The 27,464-nt window shown below is 43.7% G+C and overlaps 1 protein-coding gene and 1 pseudogene across 2 annotated transcripts in view; both read right to left on the bottom strand.

The window, feature by feature from the left end:
• ADGB (androglobin) overlaps window positions 1-27,464 on the bottom strand; it is an 871,677-nt gene that overhangs the window by 801,815 nt on the left and 42,398 nt on the right. The gene's annotated exons all lie outside the window — the stretch shown is intronic.
• Window positions 19,737-20,135, bottom strand: LOC138295195 (large ribosomal subunit protein eL36-like; annotated as a pseudogene).

The following is a 27,464-nucleotide window of genomic DNA, read 5'->3' as shown; positions in this document are numbered from 1 at the left end:
ATCTAACTATGGTCTCTGTCAAAAGAGAAGAAGTTGGTACCTAGAAAGGAAAAGCAAACAGACAATTACAATTTCATTGTCATATAGTTACCCTCCGAATTTTGGTCAGCACTCAGGTTCTTTCTTCGTCCTAAGGACATCAGTTGATTCGCCATCAGCCAGGAACTCAGCTCAGGCAGGAAGGGCAAAAGGGCACTTCCCTCATAAGGAGGTAAAGTGTAAACGGCCAATTTAAGGTAAGAATGGTTTTAAGAACCAAATAGCAAAGTTTCTAAGCAGAGTGACAAAGTGTCTGGGTCATAGCAAATCGCATCAGCATCTCCCCCTCTCCTAATCTCCTACTCCCTAGTTCTCTAGTCTCCCTCGTTCTAATTTACTTCCTGGTGTCAAGGGTTTTTATCCCATTTTCGTTGTACATTCCCCTAAAATCTGGTTGGACAAAGGGTTGCACCCCACTATCTTTGACCAATTAACATTACATTAGCTCATCTAATTTGTCACCCCATAACAGTTCTCACGTATTTTATTGGTCCTTATGATTGACGTCTTTAGCGGGTGGAATGTCCGGTATGGTTTCATAGTCTTGTGGTCCTTTGCACATCTTCGGTCAGTGGCTCCATTGTCTGTACCGGTTCAGGAGACCTTGTACCTACGGATGATCTACAGTGTTGCATTCAGCTAAAATGTTTCTACAAGCAAGTCGGATTTCATGAGAACGGATCTACTACAGTTACATTCAGCTTCTAGTTTTTGGAAAAAAAACAAGAGTTCATGTCCTTCAGCAAGTCAGCACACTGCCCGTTAGAAAAACACTTTTAATATGAGAGTCAGGCAGCTAGGCCTCGACTCATGCTAACTAAGGCCTAATGATTTATTAGCAAAACTCTAATACATATCCTTTTAATATTAGTGCAAACATATACTCTATCATAATATTTCAACATTATTAATCAGTTTCATTAGTCCCCGTGTACATTGGCGGCCACTCCCCGTGGGCACATTTCAAACGCATGTTATGGCAAAATACATTAATACATTTTCTATGTAGCATTATTATACATTAGTTCATAAACATTTCATGTTCATATAGATTATGTAAACTACACTCTCTCAGTCACATCCTTATTAACCTCAGTAAGTACAGGTACTGAAATGAAGGGATCCGGACTCTTGTCAGAATGAGACTCGATCTTCAAAGAATCAAAGAAGCTACTGGGATAACTAAGAGGAGATTGGCACAAGCCTGATCAACCTTCATAGCAGAGTTTGACAACGTCTGAATAAATCTTGTGTACATGGAAAGATGGACATACCCCATCTACATCATCTCCTCTCCATCCTGAGACACTGTATCATCAAAAGTAAGTAATAATAAGAGCTAAGGGTTATTTGCATAAACACATCAAGAGTAACTTAATGTAATATGTGTAAAAAAAAAACAGGAGATATTATATCATCTCTCCTCCCCACCGGTAAGACAATCTAATAATCCCAATGTAGCGGCATACAATAAAGCAGCATGCAACTGATGGACATGCAAGTACATTAATGCCACACAATGGTCTGAGAAGTCAAGAGATCTAGAATAAGATCATATTTGTATTGAATCCATTGACAGTAAAAAATCTTTTTTGAGCGCTTGGCACAGTTTTTGGTTCAATCTTCTCCCTTTTTCTCCCTGACCATTTGTAATGCTATCTGTATTTAACCACCGATTCCATCTTGTCCACTGACTCTATTTTGTGCTTAGCTTAGCTTTAAGTGCCATCACATCAGTGGCTCAGGTATTTTTCCACGCACAGCTTGTTCTCTACATTGAAAGCGTTTTCGCTTTTCTCACCAGAGAAGGGAACATAACATGGGGGATGCAACGATGATACAAGTGTACAAGAATGAGAATGTTTATAGCAGGGAAGGGTACAACTCTTTCTTGGAATTGCACAATCCTTTTGTGTGTTTTCAACACTGACCAAGTACAGCCAGCGCTTGAATTTCACAAACCTTCCTCTTGAGTTCGTTTAAGGTATATTCGGTGGGAAAACTTGGCGCTGAGGCAGAAGGAACTAATTTCTGAGAGTTGATGCATTGCTCAGAAAATCAGAGACCAACTGGGGAAAATTTCTCCTGTCTCAGCTGTCCAGGTTTACACAGCTTGACGTTGGTAAGGACAAGGATGATGTTGGATTCGATCCCCTTGGTGATGCATTTTTAATTCTTAAATGATCTAGCTTTGCTGTGTGCATGCTTAAAAACATATACTAACTGTATACATATTCATTGTTGATATATTGCACTTTTTCTGATTATTATTATTCAACTGCTGTGATTATTTTAGTATCTGCACATGTTTTGCTGCATTCAAGTTAAATACACACATTAATATTTTTGTATGCTTTCGTTTGAGAACTGGGAAGTGCCTTAATAAATTCATTACTCAGACTGTGTGCTGCATTCTTTGCATTCTTTAGACTTGTTCCCTCTTAGTTTGAAGCTAAGCAGAACAATTTGGCCTACTTGTTTGCAGGATACAAAGTGAAAGATTTAAAAGTGAAAAATGTTTGGCAAAAAGTCAAAGGTGGTTTCCCAGGTTCCAAATGACATAGGAGGGTGGGAAAAAGCACCCTATGATGTTCTTGTGAATGAATGGACTTGTGGAGCAGGATTACGTGAGAACTGGGATGGGTGTCTTAGCGATGCTGAGCCAAAAACAGTTTTACTCTGTTTACAGAAAGTGCCAGTAGTAAGGGGATGTGATTTACCTATTCTAGAGAGACTGGAGGCTGGATCCTGTTATCTGCTTATAGAAAAATGCAATAAAGATATGTGCAGTTGGAACTTGAAAACCAGCAATTAGAGAGGGAGCTAGTTGAAGCTAAAAATAATGTAACCATGCTGTCTTGTCAGAATAAGTTATTGAAAGATAAAGAGGATACTTATCAATCTGTTGCCGAAAACGCAGCTGTCCGCCTTGCCCAATACTGGTTTTGGAAACGAAAGGTAGAGTCAAGTAAAAGAAAAGCAGGGTTAGATTGGGATCCATAAATCTGGGACACTAATATCTGGGACTCAAGAGATTTTTCAGATTCCAGTGATGAGTCAGTTAAAAAAGGTGGGGGCAAGCTTGAGCCAGACTAACAGAAAGTGATTCGTGCACAGCCTATACTTAGACAGAAAATAAAGGCACCACACAAAACCCGGGGGGGTTGAGATGCACTCTTTAGAAGATTATACACAACAGGAAATCAATGATATCATAGACAGATTCGAGCAGAGATCTGGGGAAACATTACTTACATGGATGGTGGGATTATTTGACACAGGAACCTCTGGAGTAATGTTAGATATAGGAGACACTACTAAGTTTTGTACTGTTAGCACTGACCCCATAATACAGGAGCAGTTTAGGGGTTATCGGGTAACCAACAGATCACCCTATTGCAGCTAGCAGTCCTGGGGTGTAACCTAAGGTATTCTACAGAATCAGACTGGCCACAAAATGAGAAGCCCTGGTACACCTTGAGAGATGCAATGCAGAGAATTGAGGAGGAGTCAATGAAAACAGCAATTTTCCTGGGTGATGCTCACCGACTGTTAGATGGACCACTCTCTGTGTCAGTGGGAAATACAATTATTTGCCTTGCTCCTCCAGCTTACAAGCAAGTAATAATGACACCTAATTAATTAGACAGGGCAGGCATTGAAAGATTAACTGGAGGCAGTTTGTAAGTTAGGAGATCTTGGAGACTGGACAAAACCTGAGAGAGCCTTGAGGTCTGAAGGATGCACAGATAATAACAGAGTATCTAGGAGGGACATGTTTATGGCATTACTGAAGGATGGTGTCAACAAAGAGCAGATTGATAGGATAGATACCAAATGTTTGTGGGAGATGTACAGTAAGCGAGGGCTGGACAGAAAGGAGGGCAGCAAGAAAGTGAATAAGCAGGATAGTAAACAAGTGAATCTGGGCCAGCCACGGATGCAGGGGGAAGGAAAAGAGCAGGAGAAAAATGTTTCTTCATGAGGGAACGAGAAGGAAGAGTTAGACAGTGATTGGTTAACTACTGAAATCAGGGAAGAAGAGGAATCTCCTTGCAGATATGAGAGCATATATTCAGACCTGATTCAGCAAACGTTGACAGGATAAAATCAAATTAGTAACAGGCCAAACTCAGTACAGGGATGGGCTCATAAAGATAACAGATCCCATGTTGTTTTAGAAATTCACAGAAAGCACAAAAATGTTCAAAGAGTCCTGAACTTAGTCGACACCGGAGTGGAGGCCTCTTTAATTTATGGAAATCCCAAAAAGTTTACAGGTCAGCACTACACCACAAGCCCCCGCGATGCAGACTATTGTTCAAATGAACATAGGGAGAACACCAAAAAGAGAATATACTGTTTTGAGTGTGCCCCTCCTAGAGTATATACTGGTAATTGACATTCGGAAGGGGATCACTTTATACTTGGATGATGGTTGTTATCAGGTTGGATCAAAAAGATAAATTTCAGTGTAAGCAGTGAGGGTGGGTCACCTGAAGATACCCCACAGTGATGTGCCCCCAGCAACCAAGGTGGTTCGTTTGAAACAATACCGAATTCCTGGAAGACATGAGGAAATAAGTGAGACTATACAGGAGATGATGGAGGCAGGTGTGGTGGCTCCAGTCACCACTGTATGAAACAATTATCTGTGGCCCATGCGCCGACCTAGATGGGCGCTACAGAATTACTATTGATTATCGCAAATTGAACAAATATACAACCCCCCTTGCAATCCCCAACACCATCACTTTGATTGAGAGAATAAATAAACTTAAAGGGACCTGGTATGCAATCATTGATATTGCCAATGCTTTCTTTTCCATACCCTTGGCCCCTGAGAGTCAGGAGCAATTCAGTTTCTCGTGGAATGGCAGACAATTCGGAATGCTAAGACTCCCCCAAGGGTATCTACAGAGCCCCACCACCTGTCATCGGCTGGTGGCAGAACACCTAAATGAAGTATCTGTCATTACAGGGGTGCCATTGTCTCATTATATTGATGGTGTGATTTGATTCAGGGAGAGACACAAGAACAGGTGCAGACTCAGTTGGACAGAGTTGTGAAACTCTTGCAAAGCAAAAGTTGGATGATTAATCCAGATACGACACAAGGACCCTCTCAAAATGGTGAAGTTTCTAGGAATCCAGTGGAATCAGGAACATAGAGAGGTGTTGTTGCAGGCAAAACAAAATATATTAGAATTTGCCACTCCCCATGCTAAGCAGGAGACCCAGCGATTCATCAGCCTGTTTGGTTTTTGAAGACACTTTAGTCAGATTGTTGCCCAAAGTGACAAGAAAGAAACATGATATTGAATGGGGAGAGCAGCAGCAGTGTGTGTTTGACTTAGCAAAGACTTATGGCCAGTACAGGAAGGAGACATTGAGTTATATGCAACCATTCAGGGGCAATGTACGAATTGGAGTATGCAGCAAAAACAGGGAAGAAAGAGAGTGCCCCTGGGTTTCTGAACCAAAAAGCTACCTGATGCCGGAGAGTGATATACTCCACTGAGAAACAGTTAATTGCATGTTACTGGGATCTAGTGGATACTGAGCAACTGACCCTAGGTAAAAATGTGATTCTGAGACCTAAGATTCCAATAATGCAGTGGGTGATGAGTTCACCTAAAACTCGCCAAATAGAACATGCACAAGAGGCCACTATAATTCGGTGGAGGTGGTACATACAGGAGAGGGCCCGAGTAGGACCAGCAGAGACAGCAGCCCTGCATGAACAGGTGGCATGCCCCCATGCAAGATGATGAGAGGGTGCAGGACGTACCAGATATAAAAGAGTCACCAGTGAAGTGTTGTGAGCCATTTGAATCCTTGTCCCCGGAGGACTGGAAGCATGTATGGTTTACTGATGGTTCAGCAAAATATGTGGGGGCCAAAAGATATTGGAAGGCAGTGTCATATAACCCAGTCACCAAGAAGTTGTTATCCACTACAGGAGAAGGGAACAGTAGTCAATATGTATAATTGTATGATGTATATCAGGCACTGAAACAAGAATTGCCTGGGAACTGTCACATTTATACTGATTCTTGGTCTACCGCCAATGGTTTAGCCACCTGGCTTCCCACATGGCATGCACATAACTGGCAAATACATTCCAAGGAGGTGTGGGGCAAGGAATGTGGCAAGAAATTTGAGACATGCTAAAGCAAAATACTGTTACTGTGTATCATGTAGATGCACACTGTTCCACAACTCAATAGAACAATGGTTTAATTCTCTCGCAGATGACAAAGCCAAAATCTCAGAGGCAGAAGTGGAGACAAAGGATTCTGACTTGGTGGGGATGGCTAAGTGAGTGCACCAAAAATGTGGACATCTGGAGAGAAGGCCACTAACAGGTGGGCAGAGATTAGAGGGATGCACTTTCCCCTAGATTTGATAAAAACAGTGATCATGCAATGTCCTGTTTGTCAACACACACAACAGAGTTCTGTCCCGCAAACTGTCAAAGGACAGTTGGGGAGAGAGAAGTTGCTGGGGCAGGTATGGCAAATTGATTACATTGCACCACTACAGACTAGTCGAGGGTGTCAATATGCTTGCACAGTAGTGGACACTTATTCTGGTACCTGACTGCCGTCCCTTGCAAATGTGCCAATTAGTTTAATACCATTAAAACTTTGGACTTGTTATTGTTGTATTACGGAGTCCCAATACAAGTCCAGAGTGACAATGGGACACATTTCAAAGGCAAATTGGTGCAAGATTATTGCTCACAACATTGAGTGGATTTATCATATTCCATATTATCTACAAGCTGCAGGACTGATTGAGAGAATGAACGGTTTGCTGAAAGCCCAATTATGAAAATTATCAGATGGAACTTTGAGAAACTGGAGGGAGCATTTAAATGAATCCTCCAAATTTTGAATAACATACCATTGACAAATGCAGAGACCTCTTTAATGCGAATGTTGACCCCAGAGTTACAGCTACAACCCCATCTAGCAACCAACACTATCATGTATTGGGAAATTAAACCAGGAGCCTTAGTTCCTTACCGAGCCACACCAAAATCTGCAGGTCTTGACCTACATCCCTTAAAAACCTACAGATTGAAACCAAGAGACATGGCTCTTCTTGAAACAGGTGTTGGAATACAGATTCCCCCAGAGCATTTTGGATTGATTGCTGCCAGATCTGGGTTGGCACTCAAAAGTGTTCAGGTCTTAGGGGAGTGATGGATGCAGACCACCAAGGAGAATTAAAAACTATTTTTCTGAATAGTGGAGACACTGACTTGATAATACAACCTGGAAATAGAACTCCAAAAGTTGTAATTATCCCATAGTAAAAAAGGAGACTGCCCTTGTCACAGTGCGGGGGGGGAGGGTTTTGGCTTAACTGACAAAAACCCTGGTGCTAAGGTGTGGGTAGAATCCCTAAACCATCCACTCGAACCAGCAGAAATCATAGCAAAGGGCAAAGTCAATGGCCCTCATTATGACAATGGTGGTAAATCTCGCTTACCGCCATGCCGACTGCTGCCAACATAACGCCGCCGCGGATAACAGCCAAGCATATAATGACACACACATACCAATTCGTCACTATACAGCCACACGCACAAGTCCGCCAGTTCAAAGGTCAGTGATAAACTGGTGATATCCAAATCCACACCGTTACGCCAACAGAACTACGCCCACAGCATTATGACCCACAAATCACCGCGGCGGACATTCAATGGCGGTAAAGCATTGGCGGTACATACTGGCGCGCTCAAAATACACACACACTAACAAAACAGCACCACATTGGACAATTCAAACTACTCGCACCTGACATTCATACACACACCACACCCACACACCCACGCCACTATAAAACACACACCCACACTACCCATAACTCTTTAAGACTAGAAAGAATTGCCACCAGAGAGAGACAGCAAGAGCACACACACAACTAGAGCCACATAACATCATCACCTATACACTATCCACGCACCTTACATCACACACCCCAACACATCACCCCACATACCCCCACCACTCACACTACACCCATGGCACCACAATGACACCCCAGATTCTCTGAGGAGGAGCTGAGGGTCATGGTGGAGGAAATCATCAGGGTAGAGCCACAGCTATTTGGAGCACAGGTGCAGCAGACATCCATTGCTAGGAAGATGGAGCTATGGTGGAGAACCGTGGACATGGTCAACACTGTGGGACAGCACCCCAGAACAAGGGACGACATCAGGAAGAGGTGGAACGACCAACGTGGAAGGTACGTTCCACAGCAGCAAGGCACCAACTAGCTGTACAGAGGACTGGCGGTGGACTCCTACCTCCTCCCCCACAACTAACAACATGGGAGGAGCAAGTCTTGGCAATCATTCATCCTAGGGCCTGGCAGAAGTAGGAGGAGGACTGGACTTTGGTAAGTCAAATCTCTATTACTATCACCCCCCTACCTGGATGCCATCACAAACCCCCACCCTCACCTTCACTCCCATCACTTCACCACCTCCCACATTCCCCACCATAACAACCACTCATCCCAATACCAAGCCCTGCATGTAACACCAATGCATGGACACCACTCACAGACCTGCATGGACACCTATCACCACTGCATGCACACTGGAGAGAATCACCTAGCCCACCAAATAGCTACCTGCACCACTGCCAGCAGCAGCCCCATTGGGCAGCCGTCCGAGGCTGCAGGGGAAGGGGTGGAGCCTCCCCCCACCACTGCTAGCACTGCCACCAGCACCACTGCCAGCAGCAGCCGCAGTGGGCAGCTGTCAGAGGCTGCAGGGGAAGGGCTGGCGCATCCCCCACCACTGCCAGCACCGACTCCTGCACCACTGCCAGCAGCAGCCCCAGTGGGCAGCCGTCCGAGGCTGCAGGGGAAGGGATGGAGCCTCCCCCCACCACTGCTAGCACCGCCACCAGCACCACTGCCAGCAGCAGCAGCCCCAGTGCGCAGCCATCCGAGGCTGTAGGGGAAGGGCCGGAGCCTCCCCACACCACTGCCAGCACCGCCACCTGCACCACTGCCAGCAGCAGCAGCCCCAGTGGGCAGCTGTCCGAGGCTGCAGGAGAATGGCTGGAGCCTCCCACCACCACTGCTAGCACCACTGCCAGCAGCAGCAGCCCCAGTGTGCAGCCGTCTGAGGCTGCAGGGGAACGGCTGGAGCCTCCCCCACCTCTGCCAGCACCGACACTTGCACTGCCACTGCCACCACTGAGCAGCCATCACCGCCGACGGACAGTGTGTAGTCCTGGGTCCATGGGCTGTTGTGCGGCCTGGCCCCTGCAAATCCTATGGGTCTGACACCCAACTGAGAGACTGACCTTGCACTACCCAAGACCTGCATCACATGTCACGATGCCCCCTCCAGAACCAGTAGAGAAGCCATCCACTCAACCCATCCTTCCCAGGAGGAAGCACACTGGGCACAATGCCCCCTCCAGAACCAGTGGAGAGGCCATCCACTCACCCCATCCTTCCCAGGAAGAAGCACACTGGGCACAATGCCCCCTCCAGAACCAGTGGAGAGGCCACCCACTCACCCCATCCTTCCTGGAAGAAGCACACTGGGCACAATGCCCCCTCCAGAACCAGTGGAGAAGCCATCCACTCACCCCATCCTTCCCAGGAAGAAGTACACTGGGCACAATGCCCCCTCCAGAACCAGTGGAAGTAGTCACCCACTAGAGAGACTGTGGCCTTGCACACACTTCTCTTTGTATGAATACTTTAGGTTTTGCCAAGAGGTAATGGATGAAAAATGGGAAAACCTAACCCAATATCACCATTGGCGATGTCTGCTACAACTTAACTTGTGATTCTCACAAAATCGGAAAATTTGCTCAAATGCACCTGGAGACAACAACAAGGTTTCCTGAAGAGATCCCATGGGAACGAGTACTGTGTCAGCATAGAAACGATAAATCTTCTAAGAATATGGACAATAGCATGTTTTCCCAACATATTAGGACTGCTGCTAGCCACATCAAGCATATCAAACTACCAGTGGGGTGGTTGTTCTCTTGTGGAAATACCACTTATACATACATTCCTGCCAATATAACTGGTGGACCGTGTGCTTTTACGCAGCTAAGACTCATGATGTTTCCATTTCACTCTGTACACACTCGCTATCAAAGGGAACAGTTCAATTAAGCGAAGAAAGTGACTCTGAAATTACGGAAATTAAAATTCACATCCTATAATGATGCTTTGATGTATATACAACAATTGAATTCTATTGATATCTGTTATGTTATTTTAATTTTTTTAAGAATAGCTATTGCAATTAGAAAACGTTATGAATTAGTGGAGGCAGCTGTACCTTAATTTAAAGGGATAGTGTACAGGATTTGATTATGCTGAGAATTAGGCTGTGGTTTTCGGTATTTTATGTGAGTATGGGATTTATGAATTTGAAGAAAGTTTGCAATTAGTACAGATGATGTATTTTATTATTATTGCTGTTTTATATTTTAAGAACTGTGTTGTAAATAATATTCTGTGCTTTTATGGTAATTTGCCGAATAAAGAATCTTGACTGACTCTGAAAATCAGTTATTATATAAATCAGAATATGTCAGTTTAAGCATTTCTATAGTAGGAGTTCCAGGATTAGCTGTTTATAATACTCGAGTTATTAACAAGTCAACATGTTTGATGGTTAAAAATATCATCCATAGCATTGTCTGAACTACTCTTGGGTATACTAGGCACTAGACACTAGAAAAGCTGCATTACAAAACAGGGCAGATATCCACTACCTGCTCTTGAAGCATGACCATGGATGCTCAGAGTTTGGGGAAATGTGCTGCTTCAACCAATCAGACCACTCTAAATCTATCAAGTCTCATATTACCGCTTTACATGAATTGGTGAAAGGAGCAAGACAAGATGCTGAAAAAGGGTGGTGGAACTGGTTATTTAACTGGTTACCTGATTTGGGGCAATTACGCAATATTTGGGGCAGAATACTTGTAGTTATTTGGATTGTAATAATGCTATGTTGCTGTGTACAATGCATACCTAATCTACTTACAATGTTTAAACCGAAAAGGGTTCCTTTTAGAGCAGTATGTTGTGAGAGTAACTGGTCAAAGGGTAGAGTGGAGTGCTATCTGTATTTAACCACCAATTCCATCTTGACCACTGACTCCATTTTGTGCTTAGCTTCAAAATGCCATCACATTGGTGACTCAGGTATTTTTTCACACACAGTTTGTTATCTACATTGAACATGTTTTAACTTTGCTCACCAGAGAAGAGAAAATACCATGGGGGATGCAACAATGATAAGAGTGTACAAAGATGAGAATGTTTATAGCAGAGAAGAGTATGGCTCTGTCTTAGAAATGCACATTGGGATCTGGATAATCCTTTTGTGTGTTTTCAACACTGACCAAGTACAGCCAGTGCCTGAATTTCACAACTTACTCAAAGGAAGAGGGGGGGTTACTAGAACTTTCCTCTTGAAATTGTTTAAGGTATATAAGGTGGGGAAACTTAGCGCTGAGGTAGAAGGAACTCATTTCTGAGGATGGATGCATTGCTCGGAAGATCAGAGTCCCATTGGGCTCTACAGCTTGATGTTGGCAAGGACAGGGATGATGTTGGATTCGATCACCGTGGTGATGCATTTTTAATTCTTAATTGTCTAGCTGTGCTGTCTGCATGCATAAAAATATATATTCACTGCATACATATTCACTGTTGCTATATTGCACTGATTATTAATATTCAACTGCTATTATTATTTTAGTATCTGCATGTGCTTTGCTGCATTCAAGTTAAATGCTCACAATAATATTTATGTATACATTCATTTGAGACCTCGGAAGTGCCTTGATAAATTCATTACTCAGACTAAGAGTGCTGCATTCTTTGCATTCATTAGCCTTGTTCCTTCTTAGGCCCATATTTATACTTCTTTAGCGCTGCATTTCCGTCATTTTTTTACGCAAAAGCAGCGCAAACTTACAAAATACAATTGTATATTGTAAGTTTGCGCCGCTTTTGCGTCAAAAAGCAGCGCAAATGAGGCGCTAAAAAAGTATAAATATGGGCCTTAGTTTGAAGCTAAGCAGAACACGTTCCAGCCTAGGTTGGCTTCCTTACCAACAGATCTTGGTAAGCCTGTGTATTATGACTCAGATTTGGCCTTCCTTTAGCCTTTACGGTCTGTGAATCCTAGGGCTCCCACTAGAGCCAGGTAACCCGATTGTTACAGTTAGGGCCATATTTGGGCTCAAATCACTGCACTGATAGGGATGGGGCTCCAATTGGACCTAGGTCACAAGACCACTACAGCTTTCCCTGCTAATTAAACATAACCTTTAGTTTAATATAATTTGAGGCAGGATTTTGATATGATAATAATGTATGGTACGTACTACACAGGCCTGACTGCTTGTAAACATGACTGCTTTTAATATTAAGGAATGTGGGTAAATGTAGAGAAAAAAGCATAGGGGTTAGAAAAACAGAATAATTGCTTGAATGGGTTTGCTAACATTGTGTGGTCATTTTCCATATTTTCTGTGTAGAAACTCCATATTTTTTAATCATTCTAAAAGTGCAGATAAAGAAAACTTTTCACTTCTCTGGTATGTGTGTTATAGCGTGGCTGCAAGGAAGATGACATTGTGGATATCTATCTAGGAAGAAAAAAAGAAACAGCTTTTGCTTTTGTAGATATATTCCTTGTTCATATTAAGGAAAGCACCTTGAAATAACCTGATTACTGGATTGAAATTAAGAGGCATGCAATTCAACTAATAAAAATCTGTAATTCCATATTTATATTACAATTTGAAATACTTATCACAGAAACTTTTTTGGCATGCATTTCAACAGACCCAGTTCATATTGAGACACCAGTTCTTTAAACCAAAACTGGCTTTATTTTAGCTGTCTCCTGCCTAAATTGCCTCTGCCTCAATGTAAGTCAATGGGAAAATGCATTCCCCGATTTTGTTTCCAAAACCTTCCACTCTACATGTGTATGATGCTACCATGTATGGTTTTGATTAAAAAAATGCTCCTTCCACTTGGATGCCATGCCTTTTCACAAGCTAGAATGGCAAGTCGATCATCGAGCTCACGTTGGAGCTGTGGAAGGAGACATTTGGGGAGGGGGGGTGTTAGTGCGGTGCTTGGGGGGTTGTTCACTCACTGTTATGGACCTTGATGCAGACGGTGTGGGGGCATTGCTGAACCTTTTGGGTCCCCTTTGACCCACTTGACCTTTTAATAATACCGGGCCTCAATTTCCTCTATCACTTCCTTCTCCTACTGTGCTGCCATCGCGCTGTTACCACTGTCATTGTCACTGCGTCTACTCACCCAGGGAGTCGCGTGAGTTTGGCGTGCGATAGGGCACTTGCCGGTCAGCGCTGGTGTGTGTTGGTGCAGAAGTTAGGGTTGGTGAGCTGAGAATGTGTGATTTCTGGGTATTAGTGTATCAAAGGGAGGTGTTGGCCCCTGTACCTTTGTGACTGTGCCTCCCCCAAGCCATTGCCCACGCCACTGCCCCTCGCGGCAGAGGGGGCTTTCAGCGGGGACTGCCTTAGGGACAAAAGTCTAACAGCTAACACCAGGGACTTTCCCTCGTCATTCAAGCTAGTGAGTCGTAGAGCTGCGGGGAGAGTTATGCTGTGGAATCTCAGTGTGCTCCCTATTTATTTGCTTGTAGGTGGAGACGGCGGCAGTCAAGGGGGAGGTAAGTAACCAACAAATGATTAACAGACTCAGACTTGTTGGGAGCACCATTCTATGTCCCAGAGATGACTGGAAGGGTAGGAGGAGGGACCCTGCTGCAAATTGAATTTGCGATGGGAGGGTACAGTACTCCTGAGGGATTCTAAAGGTCTTGTATGTTCAAGGCCCAGCACCTGCCTTCTATTGGAAAGAGGCTGGAAAGAAGTTGGAAGAAGCTGGAAGAAGTTGAGCTTCACCCTCACCCTTGCCTTCACCAAGGCCATCTTTTTGACACCTGCTGACGTCTGCCGACATTTGCCATTACAGACCCTATGTTTGGGAAGGCACTGACTACCTAACTATTGATTATTAACACAGAGTCACATACAGTTGCAATGGGGAAGCAGAGAACAAATGTTAATTTTACTTCACCTGTGCAGGGAACAACACTGGATGGTTTCCTACAGCAGGTGGTAGGGGGTGATTAGGAGGGAGATAGATCTGGCAGAAAGGCAACTGTCACTTTCATCACCTACGCGTTTGCAACATACTATAGAATCCCTTTGATCACCTGCAGATATGATCATTTGCCTGCCATAGGGGGCTGAGGGAGTGGATGAGTGCCCCTCCACTCCGATGAAGAAGTCTCAAGTTGCTTCTCCAGGAGATCCCGGCACCATCAGGGGCCCTTGGAGATTCTAATGAGAAGGCCTTGGAGGATGGAGAAAATTACAAAACAAATATGCCAAATGGGGTTGAAACAAGAGAAAAGAATGGCAATAGGGAGAGGACTCAGGGTGGGGCCAAACCCAAAAGATGGTGCCTGGGATCCATGACCCACTTTCTCTCCCAAGTGATTGGGACAGGCAATGTGGGGGAGTTGGGGCAGAGGGTGGGATGGAGAATGGGGGAGGGCTTCTTGTGTCAGAGGCCTCAGTGGAAAATGTGTGTACTTGTGTTGTACCGGCCATAGCAGGCTTGCTTAGTCTGTTTTATACCTGATAAGAAGCAGTTGAGAGGAAGCTCGTAAAACTAATCATACTCTAGAAACAGATCTGTTCACAAAAGCTGCCCTTCATTCCAAACCCGATTCTAACCCCCCTCAGAGATATAAATTGCAGTCTAGTACCTTACCCTCTAACACGCAAGTTGTGGGTGTTGTCTTGCAGCCCAACTGCGAGCTATGCGCTCAATGGGAGCAAAGAATGGTAGAGGGTGCCAAGAAGAAGAGCAAGTTGAAAGGTTGTGAGAATGGGGACAGTGTACGCTCATTAGGGTTAAAAAATTGGATGGGCCCGTTAAACGTAATTTGGAGCCTCTTAGGTCTAGCCCACCCATACCACCAACCCTTTCCAGCAACTCCCCCCAGAATGCTCACTATGGTGGTCATTACTACTTTGGGCGGTCTTTTCTAAAGACCGCCGAAGCCGCGGGCACCAACATACCGCCAGTGCTGGCAGTATGCTTGGTGCCATTTTATGACATTTCCGCTGGGCCAGCGGACTGAAACTGCGTTTCCGCCCACTGGCCCAGCGGAAAAGTCACAACAACATTGAAGCCGGCTCGTAATCGAGACAACAGCAATGTTGAGGTGCAGCGGGTGCAGCAGTACCCGTCGCACTTTCCACTGCCCGTTATGTAAGGCAGTAAAATGCGCGATGGGGCTGTGCCTGGGGGCCCCTGCACTGCCCATGCCAAGTGCATGGGCAGTGCAGGGGCCCCCAGGGGCACCCGAGTCCCCCTTACCGCCAGCCTTTCCATGGCAGTGTTTACCACCGTGGACAGGCTGGTGGATGGGGACTCATAATCTGGAGGATTACGACCGCCAGGCTGCCGGCTGTCTGTAGCCTGGCGGTACCAGCAGTATGCCATGGTCATAATACTGCGGTTCACACAGCCAGCCTGTTGGCAGTACTACCGCCACCACCAGCAGTACGGTCTGGAACCGCCGGGGTCATAATGACCCCCTATATGTCCTAGTCCTAAAAAATATGTCCTATTCCTAAAAGAAATGTGCCAGCTCTAGTATTTCATGTAAGGGGAGGGTTTTTTGCCCTGAGAAATAAGGTACGGTATTGACCAAGGGGGAAAACCAGGTAGAGTGTGGATTTCATTAGAGAAATATTAATGATTAGAAGAGCTCCTTGGATTGGCCGGGAAAGAAGAATTGCCCTGGGGACTGCCTCATTATCTACTGCAGTTCTTTAATTTTCATGGGAACTAGGCCCCATCCAAGTTCTTCCTCTGGGTTATTTTTAAAGTGACCAGGCCTTCTCCTTCACATCTAGTCAGTGGAGTTGTCATCAGCAGGACGGTGCATGTCATGAATTTAGCATTGAGGTCCAGAATTCCTTTGAGCACTTGCCTCCCTTGAGGAACAGGATTAACTCGGCAGGGATCTGGAGGAAGAGATGCGGATTGGTAGCGACCAGGAAAAAACAGGGAGTGGGTGGGAACTGAAAAGATGCAAGCTGGGTCTTCCAACTTGGATATGGGGGACTATGCACCCATTCCGTCTTGCCGTGGTGGTTCAGGGGCATGACTGGGGTTTAGGCTAACATCATGGAATATAGTGGGCATTCATAATAAGTTGTCAAACTCAGACTGGCTTACCTAAATAAGAGAAGACGATATTATCTTCCTGCAGGAAACTCGGTTACAGAAGAATTTCAGTGTGGACGGTTATTATTCTCTGTATAGCAGCCCCATGCCTTCAAGCTCAGTGCGGCAAAAGGGGGGCTTAGCCATTTTAATCTAAGTTTCCCTGGTGGGCATTTCTCCAAGAATTATTAGGCACTCCCCACGTTTCCAGCTTATTCTCATTCAGACCCCTTACACCTTTGATCTGGTTTTGATAAATTTGTATAATAATATATTTGATGCAGGAGTAACAGAGGTATTAAAGGAACTGGAGACTGCCCTAGTCCATTTATTGAAATGTATAAGACGGAGACTCTCTTAATTGGGGTGGGTGATTTTTATATCAAGCTCTGTGGGGTATATAGCCACATGTATTGTGGAGCAAATGATAAGAATGGTGGAGGCTCCCCTCACTCTCAGCATTCTCAAATGGGGGATAATATAAATAGGTCTATGATGACTAGGAATCTGATCTTTGCTAAAGAATATCTGGTGGGAGTTTTGTCCCTTTCCACCTATACGGGGTCTTCAAAGGGGAGTGAGATTGACTTTTTATCATTTCATCAGACCTTTCCAATATAATACAAAGTCACGAGGATAAAGCCTCATGCGTCAGTGATCATAACCCTCTGTTATTGAATCTAGACCTACATTTGGGGAATAATGAAGTAAGTCGGGAAACCCTATCATTGTCTAAATCACAGAAAAAGGGGTTAAGAGTCAAATGGGACTCTAGACAGGGGCTTTCTTGTCCCATTTGGTCAAGGATAACTTACAATGGTTTTCAATATTGACTTCGGCAGAGGAATACTCTACGTCGGTTACTGAGGCTTTCACTTCTCTATGCTCGGCAATCGACAGTGGCTTGAGGAGGAGCAGAGCGGCACAACCACCACTTCCCACGATCTGTTTTAACCATGAGTGCACTATGGCCCATAAAAATTTAAAAGAGGCCCTATCTAAAATTTCTGTGTTGAATAGATAGTGCAAGCTCACAGGACATACAGTCACCTTGGAGGTCAGGAAATCTGAGCTGAGGGGGGAAGACTGGGAAGAGTAGGAAAAGACATCTGGGTTGAGGGAAAGTGCCTCTTTCTGGAAGGTGGTAAACCAACGATTATTTACTGACAATGATAAGCCTAGTCTGGAGCCGGCTGAAGCATGGATGGAGCATTTTGGTACTATTTGTACCCCTAGAAGGGGAAAGGCGGAGCTGAGATGACAGTCACAACATAGGAACATACGAGGTTTTGAGTGACATGATAGGTATTGATGATGTTATTGCTACAATTAGGCGCAGCCAGGTGAAAAAGACTCTGGAGCCTGATGGGGTCCCACTGGACTTATTCAAAGAAAATGAGATGCTCTGGGCTCTCACTTTAACTATTGTTTTTAAAGCATCAATTAAAGGAAACCTAATTCCATCCTGGTCTGAAGCCACAGTCATCCCACTATTTAGGAAACAGGATCAGGATTACCCGGCTTGTTAACATCCCATATCCCTTCTGGATAGCTCTCTGAAAATTTTGGGAAAAGTCCTTGCCGCTAAACTTGAAGCCTGGCTGAAGGACAATCTGTCTCTGTCCAATGCTCAGTACGGATTCCATTCAGGGGTTGGTACTGCGGAGCACTGCCTAAATTTACAATTGACCGCAGGACAATATATCAAGGAGAGGAGAGGTTCCATCCACCTTGCGTTCCTGGACCTCTCCTCCGCCTTTGACTTGGTCAATAGGAGGACGTTGCAGGACTGTAGGGCTAGGATGGGGATTGAACCGGGCTTAAGTGGGCTCGCACAAAGAATGTATTGGCATACTAATATCAAAGTTAGATACAGTAGAGATGGGGAACTTACAGAAAATATTAGGCCATACCTAGGAGTGAGGCAAAGATGTGTCTTGGCCCCTCTTTTTTTCCTCATTTCTATCAATGATTTAGAATCCCACTTGACCACGATAGGGAAGGATCTCCCTAGATTCAGGATAAGAGCCCTGTCCGTCCTACACTATGCAGATGACGCTGTACTAATGGCAAGGGCGGCTAATGGTCTCTAGCTTCTTTTATATGGCTTTTACAATTTCATGGGGGGGCCTTGATCTCAAAACAAATCTACAAAATAATTTCTAATAACTTCAGGCCCAAGAAATGTGAAAGCTAGGACTTTTCTTGAGGGGTGGGGGTGGACAGAAACTGATAGGCTATAAAGGCATCGGGCCAATCCAGCAAGTAGAAAATGAGTTTGCTTGTAGGCTGCTCGCTGCTCCCCAATCATGCCCATCTTTTATGTGTCTTTGAGAGCTGGATTTAACACCTGCAGGCAACAAGATAAAGCTAGCAGCGCTGCTTTTATGGTTAAGGATCTGGGGGAACCCTGATGCCCAACTCTCAAAGGACATATTGGAAGATTGTCTTTCTCTGGACATTGCATTTAATATACCCTGGATTAGATATCTAAAGAAAGAATTCCGAGAGCTGAGCCTGCAGGATTACGCGGACAATCAGGCAAGTATTGACTCCAGGGCCATCTCCAGACTAAAGGAGACCTTTCAGTATAGGCAAGGCAGAGCCCATCAGGCTGCCTTTGATAAAATGTCTGTAAGCCATGCTTATAATTCAATTAAATTGTCCCCATGGGTGTGAGCCTTACCTTTCTTTGTTTCCGAATAGAAACCTCAGGTTTTATTTAACTAGACTACGCTTAAGCCTATTGCACTTGATTGTTGCCTTCCCGCAGAACACTGTCTGGGGAGAACCACTGCCCAGATGCCCATGCAGTACCTCTGCATTCAAAGTACTTTGCACTATATTGTACCTTGCCCCTTGTATGCACATACTCGGAAGCAATTTCTGTGCCTTATTTTTCACTCTTTTAATACGAACCCCCATAAGGAGGCTTTTGAGCGATTGCAAAGGCTGGAGAACCAGAAAATATGCCTGGCTGTGGGAAATTTTGTTCACTTTTCACTGAGGTTAGAAACAGTTATGCCTCACTGTAACATCTCCACCCTTGTTTCACTAGTATTTTAGGATTTGATTTCGTTTTTAACTTTTTAAATTTCTCATGTATTAGCTTGTAATCCACCATTGGCATGTCCTGAATGTAGTGAATTTAATAAATATAACTGAATTGTATTTCTATTTTATTGAATGTTTTGAATTTTCTAATGCTCCTATATTATGAAATGCTTTTATTATCTGTCCTTTATGGCTGTGAACAGCTGAATAAAGTTTTATGACTACCTGACTGCTTTTGTAGTTTCTGTGTGCCACTAGACAACGGGCAATGTTTGCACTTTTTTGTAGCTAACAATGAGCTCAGCTTCACTTACCCTACCCTTCTCCATAAGACACCATTAGTGATAAAGGTACATAAAGTACAGATGCAGTGGTGGGGTTAAACACATGGACTGGTTGATGAGTGAATTGTGTACAGCGTAATCCTTCTTAGCAGCAGCCCTTCTTATTGGTGATAGGGTGTTGCTGAGCTCCTCCCTCTTTCGCTTGGCTTCAATGGGAGTAACAACCCTTTCCTTAATAAATGTAAGTATACGTTTGTCCTTTGATACTTTGAGTAACTCCATAGCACGCCTCTCATAAAGAGCAAAGTCACGCACTTAACGATTCATGTCTCTGACAAATTTGGTGTGTTTGGTCAAACGCCCTCTACTGTGGCAATGTCTGGGTTTGGACACATTCTTGGTAACTTGGTGGCGTTTGTTAAGGCCAACAGCCTAAGGGTAGCGGATCACCATAGCTGTACTCCGTTATAGCTGACACCAGAAGAAGTTGATGAGTGGACAGGCCTGTGGGCTGAATGCTGACCACTTACAGTACAGGGCACGCAGGGTGAATACAGATGACTTAACAAAATTAAGGCTTAGTAAACTAATACAGCCATACATGATAAATGGCTGATAATATTTAGATATATTAGGTAGGAAATAGATGAGTAGGATAGGGTTGTGCGATGCAATGTGATCAGTTTACCTAACATTTGCCCTGATTTGCGTATTATCTGTTGAGTTGTTTACAATCATTTTGATAATTCTGATACAAATGCTTTATAATAACAAAAAATGGTCCTCTTTGAGGAAGTGTAAGCCTAGACTTCCTTGGCTAAACTGGTACGTTTATCAAATCCTTGGACAGATTCAAGTTAGAGATATTTATTTTAAAAATGGTTTTGCACATGTTGACCAGCCATCTGCAAGATATGTCTTTTGGACCTTTGATGAAATTTTGTTTACCTCTGTGATGATGGTTTTATGTGTACTGTATTTGTGCATATGTTTATGATCCTGGAGAGCGAAATAAAGTTATTCAAATGGGTATTTATTTTGTAAACATGCTATCCATATGAAAAAAAAACATTGCATTGTTAAGAAGGTATTCCAACAAAATGGTGCAGTGACAAGTGAATTGTGACAGGTGTACAAAAATATTCACTAGGTGCTATATACAACCATATGTACAATACTAGGGCTGACATAATTATATCCTCATGACAACAGTAAAAAAAGGAAAACACAATTCAGCATCTTAAGATGCAAGTTAAGGAAATCAAGGCATGAAAACAACAAACTCATACTTTCCGACTATACAAGAGACCACAAAGTGGCAATCAGAACCACAGAAATATAGCTATACTCCACATGCATAATCAATGCTGACAGTCCATCAAAGGAAGTTCAAAGGATTTTAGTTGAATTCTGCAATCCAGAATGCCAAAGCACAAGGAATCCACAATCGCAAGCATTCTGCAACAACGTTTCCATGAAACTGATCTAAAAAAATGTAAAAGATACTTTAAGGATCAACCAACTATTAGTAGTCCTCCTAAACATGACAGACCTGCAATCGCAAAAATGGACACAATACGTCTTCCATCTCTCATCGTCATAAACGCCCTCTCTGAAAAAGAATTCTATGACACTATCAATGCAAGCAGATAAGCAGGACCTTCTTGAGACCCACCCAGCTTCACAAAAAAACATCAAAGATATAATTTCAACCTGTGTAGAGGAAGTAGCTGGAAGCATACTAAAACGTAATTAGAAGTAGAATCTTTCCTATCAAATCAAAAAATCTCTTACACTATACAACTCCTAAAAAAGGAAGCTTGACTCATTCAGCCCATCAAACAACAGGCCAATATCAAATATATCCCGTTCCTGGTTAAGCTATTCAAACAAGCAGTTTTCACTAAACTCTCCAATTTTACTGAGGAAAATAACTTGATATAGAATCAACAATCTAGATTTAGTGCTCCTTAGGCAAGAATTATTTTTGCCGTTACCACTTATTTCAAACCTTTCCTCACTCAGCTCCATTTACTCTTCAGTGTTTGGACTCACCTGTTGGCGAAGCTGTCCCATAGCTTCCAGGTTGTGAGTTTTATTATAAATGCTGTATTTATAACTTTGCAAACATAGCTCGATTGCTCACATATGCCAAATCTATTCTAATATGATTGTGAGATGCCTTTTAATTAGAGTAGAAAGCAAGCCTCAGAATATCAAGTACTATAGTGTTCCTCTCTTCTCGTTCTTTTCTCTCCTTTTTCCCTAGGGCCTGATTCCAAGTGCTTGTGCTGTTAATATAAGCATCAAGATTCCTAGACTACCTTATTCCAATCCTATCTAAGGTCACCCCCCCAAAGCCCACATTGTGGCATATCTAAGGGATCCATCATCTCTCCTATCATATTCACCAGATACCTAGCCCCGGTATAGGATCTAATCAAACTGTTCAACCTTACTTGTAAGAAGTATGCAGTTGATACACAAATCATCCTAAAATGGATGGCCCAGAAGACATCTACAAGTCAAGACTGGGCAACTGCCTCAGTGCCTTACATGCAAAGATGACGAGTAACCACCTACCAATCAAAACAGCAAAGACAAAGGTCATGGCCTCTGGACAAAGGGCATAAACATCAGTCTAATGACATATGGCCTATTCACCTTTCCTTCCATCTCAGATGAAGACTGTCTAGAGCACATCTTGTCTAACAAAACCAATGGATCTCCTTTAGACACCTTTTCAGCTCGCCATCTCAAATCATCTGGGCCTTACATTGCAGGAGGCGTTAGTCACAAAGTAAACACTTACTTTCTTGAAGCCAAATTCCCAGGAGACCTAATTAAAACAATTGTTGGACCAAACTTGAACAACACCAGCTTTTGCCCCAACAAACCCTCTAATCTCAGGCCAATTTCACTTCCACCCTACCTCTCCAAATTTATGAAGAAAGAAGCTACTCAGCAACTTCAAACCAATACTGAAGAATGCAACCTGTTTAAATTCACCGACGCTGGCTGCTGCCCAGAATGTGAAACTAAGCCAGTCATCACTTCAGCCCCGACAATCTCAAATCAATCATAAACAGCAGAGGATCAGGAGTAATTATTTTCCTTGACCTCTCTGCTGTCTTTGACACCATAGACTATGAGATTTTGGCATCTCTCCATTTGTCATGTAAAAAATCAGATGCTTTCTTTGCAAAACGAAAAAACTTTCTTTACATTAGAATCCAGCAACTAGGTTACTTTAACCTCCTGTCACACCTTTGCTATAAGGAGTCTGTCAAGGTTCCTTCTGTCACCCCTTTTTTTTAATAAACATGCTCAACCTTTATCTAAACCTACTAGAGTCTGAAACCTATTACCTACCTTTACACTGACTATATACAGACTCTCATCAATTTAAGAGAGCCAAACACTACCTCTTCCTCAGGTATGACTCACATCCTTGCATCTGTCGTAGAGTGGATGAAAGTTAATTGTCTAAGATGTAATCCATCCAAGTCAGCGATTTTGGCCATAGATAGAAACATAAATGTTTGTGGTCTTCCGAACAGTCTTTTAACTTTTAGTTCATAACCATGGGTTAATTCTAGATGTTGATGTCAACCAATATCCCCAAATAGCCTTTGTTATTCACCCATGTTTTTTCCACATTCAGCTCCAGAGGAGCATCTTCCAGCTCCTGTGTTTTGCCCACAACATTCAAGCCAGCAAAGCCAGTTAGCCAATAATCCATAAAAGCATACATAGGGCATTATTCATCAAATTATGAAAATGACATATGGTTTCCGTAAAGTTCAAATAAGAAAGTAAAGGCAGTTTGCCAATGTATGTTAATAATGGAGCACCATGTGCAAGACAAATGTACAAAAATACTCAAGTTTTAAAATTTCATATTAGTCGGGATACCATTAAATACATCAGATATAAATAATTACACACATTGGGGATCAGTCATAAAATCCATCTGCAGAACAATTAAGAAGGTGTGCATAACTGAAATTAAATCATATTTCTGTCTCAAGTACCGAACAGATCATTTCATTGTTGTCATCATCATCAATAATATATTTATCAATCAATAAAAAGCATAAAACCACATTGCAAACAGGGAACACACAAAAATAAAACTCATGTTAACTATAGATACATATCATCATTAATTCAAATTTAATAAAAGGCTAAAAGAGGGGGTTGTCCCATTACTTCAACAACAAAGGCATATTTTCCTAATTCTAAGAGCGCTTGACAGAAAATTTGCAACATTGAAATAGACTACTGAGAGCTGCGACTTTTGAAGGTAAATCAGGGCAGTGTTTACCTGCCAAAATAATTTCCTTCTGAGTAATGGGTAAGTTATAATGCTGTCTCAAATTACTATAATGATCATAGAAAAAGATGACATGAGATCTGTCTTGAGTCAAAACATTGTCACAAGAACATGGCGCCTGATTTCCCACGCTATGATAGCCCTGAGGGTTTGCTAAAAGCCAATGTAAAAGGTTTAGTCTGGAGCGCATTAATAGGAAACAGTGATGGGGTTAAATAACCACACAAAGTTAGGGCTCCATACCTAAATACGTTTTTAAAAGCATGTATGCCCTAATAGTTTTTGCTCTTGCCATAAATTGCTTTTTAATCCAATGCAAATCTTTTTTCTTAATACTATCAGGTGCCTCGAAAAGGGCTGCACGGCCCAATTTCTCTAAAATGGCTTTAATGTAATGCAACCACGGGATTGTAAGGCCTTTATCAGAGGCGAGACAATCTCTTATGATGACCTGGTTTAACTCTAATTCAGTACTTGAACAGATTTTGGGCCATCTCACTATAGGAGGATGGGTCAACTTGTCCAAAATATACTCCAGTCCCAATTCTTCATGTGCTATAAAAGCAGCTACCCACTGTGGGATTTACAATATTTTTATAAAATCATTTTCAACTCTCTGAATCTCACAACAGTCCTTACAGCCCCATGGATCACTTCCATAACTAGCAGTTGACAGGCATTTGGCTTGGTAAACTTTCACCAATGCCTTTATCAGTCTGGCCCCAATCTTCTCACAAAGTCAAATACTGAGGCTACTGATCTGGAGAACAGATTTCTCTTAACCCTTCCTTGTGGGACCCAGGAGTCCCTTTCATCAAAAATTACCCCTAAATATGGGAGACTAGTTACTCTAGTCATCTCCTAATCTCCCCCACAAATTCTCTTTTGAGGCTAATTTAATTGCCCAATGACCATAGTATGGGATTTAGAATAATTTCCATCCATATCAAGAGAGGTCATGAACTCTATAAAAGAATTGAGAAGTCATTGGAGGAACACTGCAGTTCTGGTTAACAAGACAGTAGCGTCTGTGTATAAGAGTGGTGCAATTAAATGAGTTCCGGCATGAAGGATGTCCTTAGTAGCCATACACAAAAAAAGGCCTAGATTGTTAATAGACAGGGTAAACAATAGGGGGCCCAGAATACAACATTGTCTCACCCCTTTCTGTATCTTTATTGGCGCTGTCAGGGACCCATTCTGGTTGAATCTGACTGTTGCTGTAAGATTCTGATGCAGGGCATGTAGAATACTAACACTGTTACGGTCGAGCCCTAAATCAATTAATATCAACCATAATTTAGCTCTATTAACACGGTCAAAGGCCAATGACAAATCCATAAAGTCTAGTTGTATCCACCCTCTTTTTGCCCTGTATATTTTCCAATTATCAAGTGCAGGCACTGGTCAAGTGTTCCTTTCCCTGACTAAACCCATTCCTTTGTTCCAACCAATTTGCTAGCCTGGCCAAAATCACCGTGCCCAAAATCTTGACAGAAGAATGAATAAGATGAATCGGCCTGTAACACCTGGGTTCTGACCTATCTCCCTTCTTAAACACACGGATAATAACCAAACATCCCCATGATGTGAGGGGACCCAACCTCCTAGCTGCTTGAATACACATGTTAAGATTTCTACCCAAACTGGAGGGTCACAATTAAATAAATCAACAGGGACCCCATCAGGCCCAGAGGCCTTGTTCTTTGACATAGTTGCTATGGAAGAGTTATCTTCTCCTCTGTAAAACAAGCATCAACATCCTCCCTAGGAGCTCCAAGTGATTGGATGGGCAAGGCCTACTCTAGCCTGCCATAAATCTCTGGAAATGTTTACCCATGCATCCACAGGGATTGTACAGCCTACTGCTCTGTTTGCTTCACAGGAAAAAAGGGCCATTTATGATTTCCCAAAATATGATATTGTTAATTAAAGGGAAGGTGTTCACAATCCTCTCTCTGGCTTTCTCCGTAGTGTTTCTCTTGCCAGTTTGCACACCAAGCTTATAATACTTCCTGCTCCTTCTTTCTGATGGATACAACTACCTGTGGATTCCTCACCTAATGAATACTCCCATTGCGCCAGCACTCGACGGAAATCTTCTTCCTAGCTTCTGCACGTCGACGAGGACGTCACAGTTGCCCACGCGACGCCGTCTGACGTCATACAGGCAATAAGAGGTCCTCGCCGACGTGCCGACGTCAGTTCCCTTTTTTCCGTGCCATTCGAAACGGTTATCTTCGAGGGAGCTCCTGTTGCTGCTCAACAGTTACAGTGTGTTTTTGGATCTATTTTTTCTCTGAGATTACAATGTCGCAGAGAAAGTCAGGATTCAAGCCCTGTCATGAGTGTGGGGGCAAAATGTCGGTGACGGACCCACATTCTGACTGTTTGTGGTGTCTCAGTTCCGATCATGATGTTGACAAGTGTGATTCTTGTCAGCATATGAATCCGAAGGCCCTGAAAGAGCGCGAGGCCAAGCTTTTTCTGGCGAAGTTGAAAAAGAGGGAAAAGAGGCACCATCGAAAATCCTCGTCACCGAAGTCTCATCGGCGTCATCGGGACTCCCGGCGTCGTCGAGAATCACGGTGCCGGTCGAGTAAAGAGAGGTCTCGGTCGAGGTCACCATCGACTCGGCGTAGGAAGACTTGGGAGGTCAGTCCCACTGTCACTCCCCATCCGTCGACGCCATTGCCTTCTCCAGCCTCATCGACTTTGCCCGGGTCATCGGGCCAACCACCTTCAGTGTTTGAGGTTCCGCAACCTCAAATGTTTTCTCCGACGCTGCAGACATCGAGGCCGGCGTCGGTGTCGCCTTCGAACCAGGCACCCCAGTACCCGGCTTTCCCGGCCCCTGGAGCTGATAATATGCATTTTTAAATGCGATGTTCTCCATCTTCCAGCAGATGGCTCCAGGTGGTGGACCGGCTGGGCCTTCGGGCCCTTTGGCTTTCAACATGGGTGCTCCGGCTCCCCTTCGACCGGCACCCTTTATGCCCTTTCTCCCCCTGGGGAACGTGGGCTCGGCGTCGGAATCGGCTCCGGTGGCTCCTGTGGCTTCGACATCTTCGGTTCCGGCTGCTTCGATGTTTCAACCAGTGGCGCCGTCTAGACCTCCTACGACTCCGAAGCAGTCTTCTCTCCATCCGACTCCTGGTTCGGCGCCGAAGGTATCTGTGGCGCCTGTAGACCCGGCGTCGGACGGATCCGGAGATCGGCGTCGTTCTTCGACATCTGCTGACGCCATGTCGACGCCGAGGATTGAGGAGAGGCTGCACTCGAGGAGGCTTGCTCTCCGCCTCCTTGAAGAACAGGAGTACCAGAGACAGAACCTGGAGGAAGGAGAGATTGAGGACTGTCATGAGGGTCTCCATGGGCTGGACACTGCTAGTGGCCTAGATACTTCCCCCGAGTGGGACTTGTCATCTCCTGGGGAGTATACAGAA

This window comes from Pleurodeles waltl, chromosome 5 (assembly GCF_031143425.1).
Source record: "Pleurodeles waltl isolate 20211129_DDA chromosome 5, aPleWal1.hap1.20221129, whole genome shotgun sequence".
NCBI lineage: Eukaryota > Metazoa > Chordata > Amphibia > Caudata > Salamandridae > Pleurodeles > Pleurodeles waltl.
This window is presented reverse-complemented; position numbering and strand designations above follow the sequence as displayed.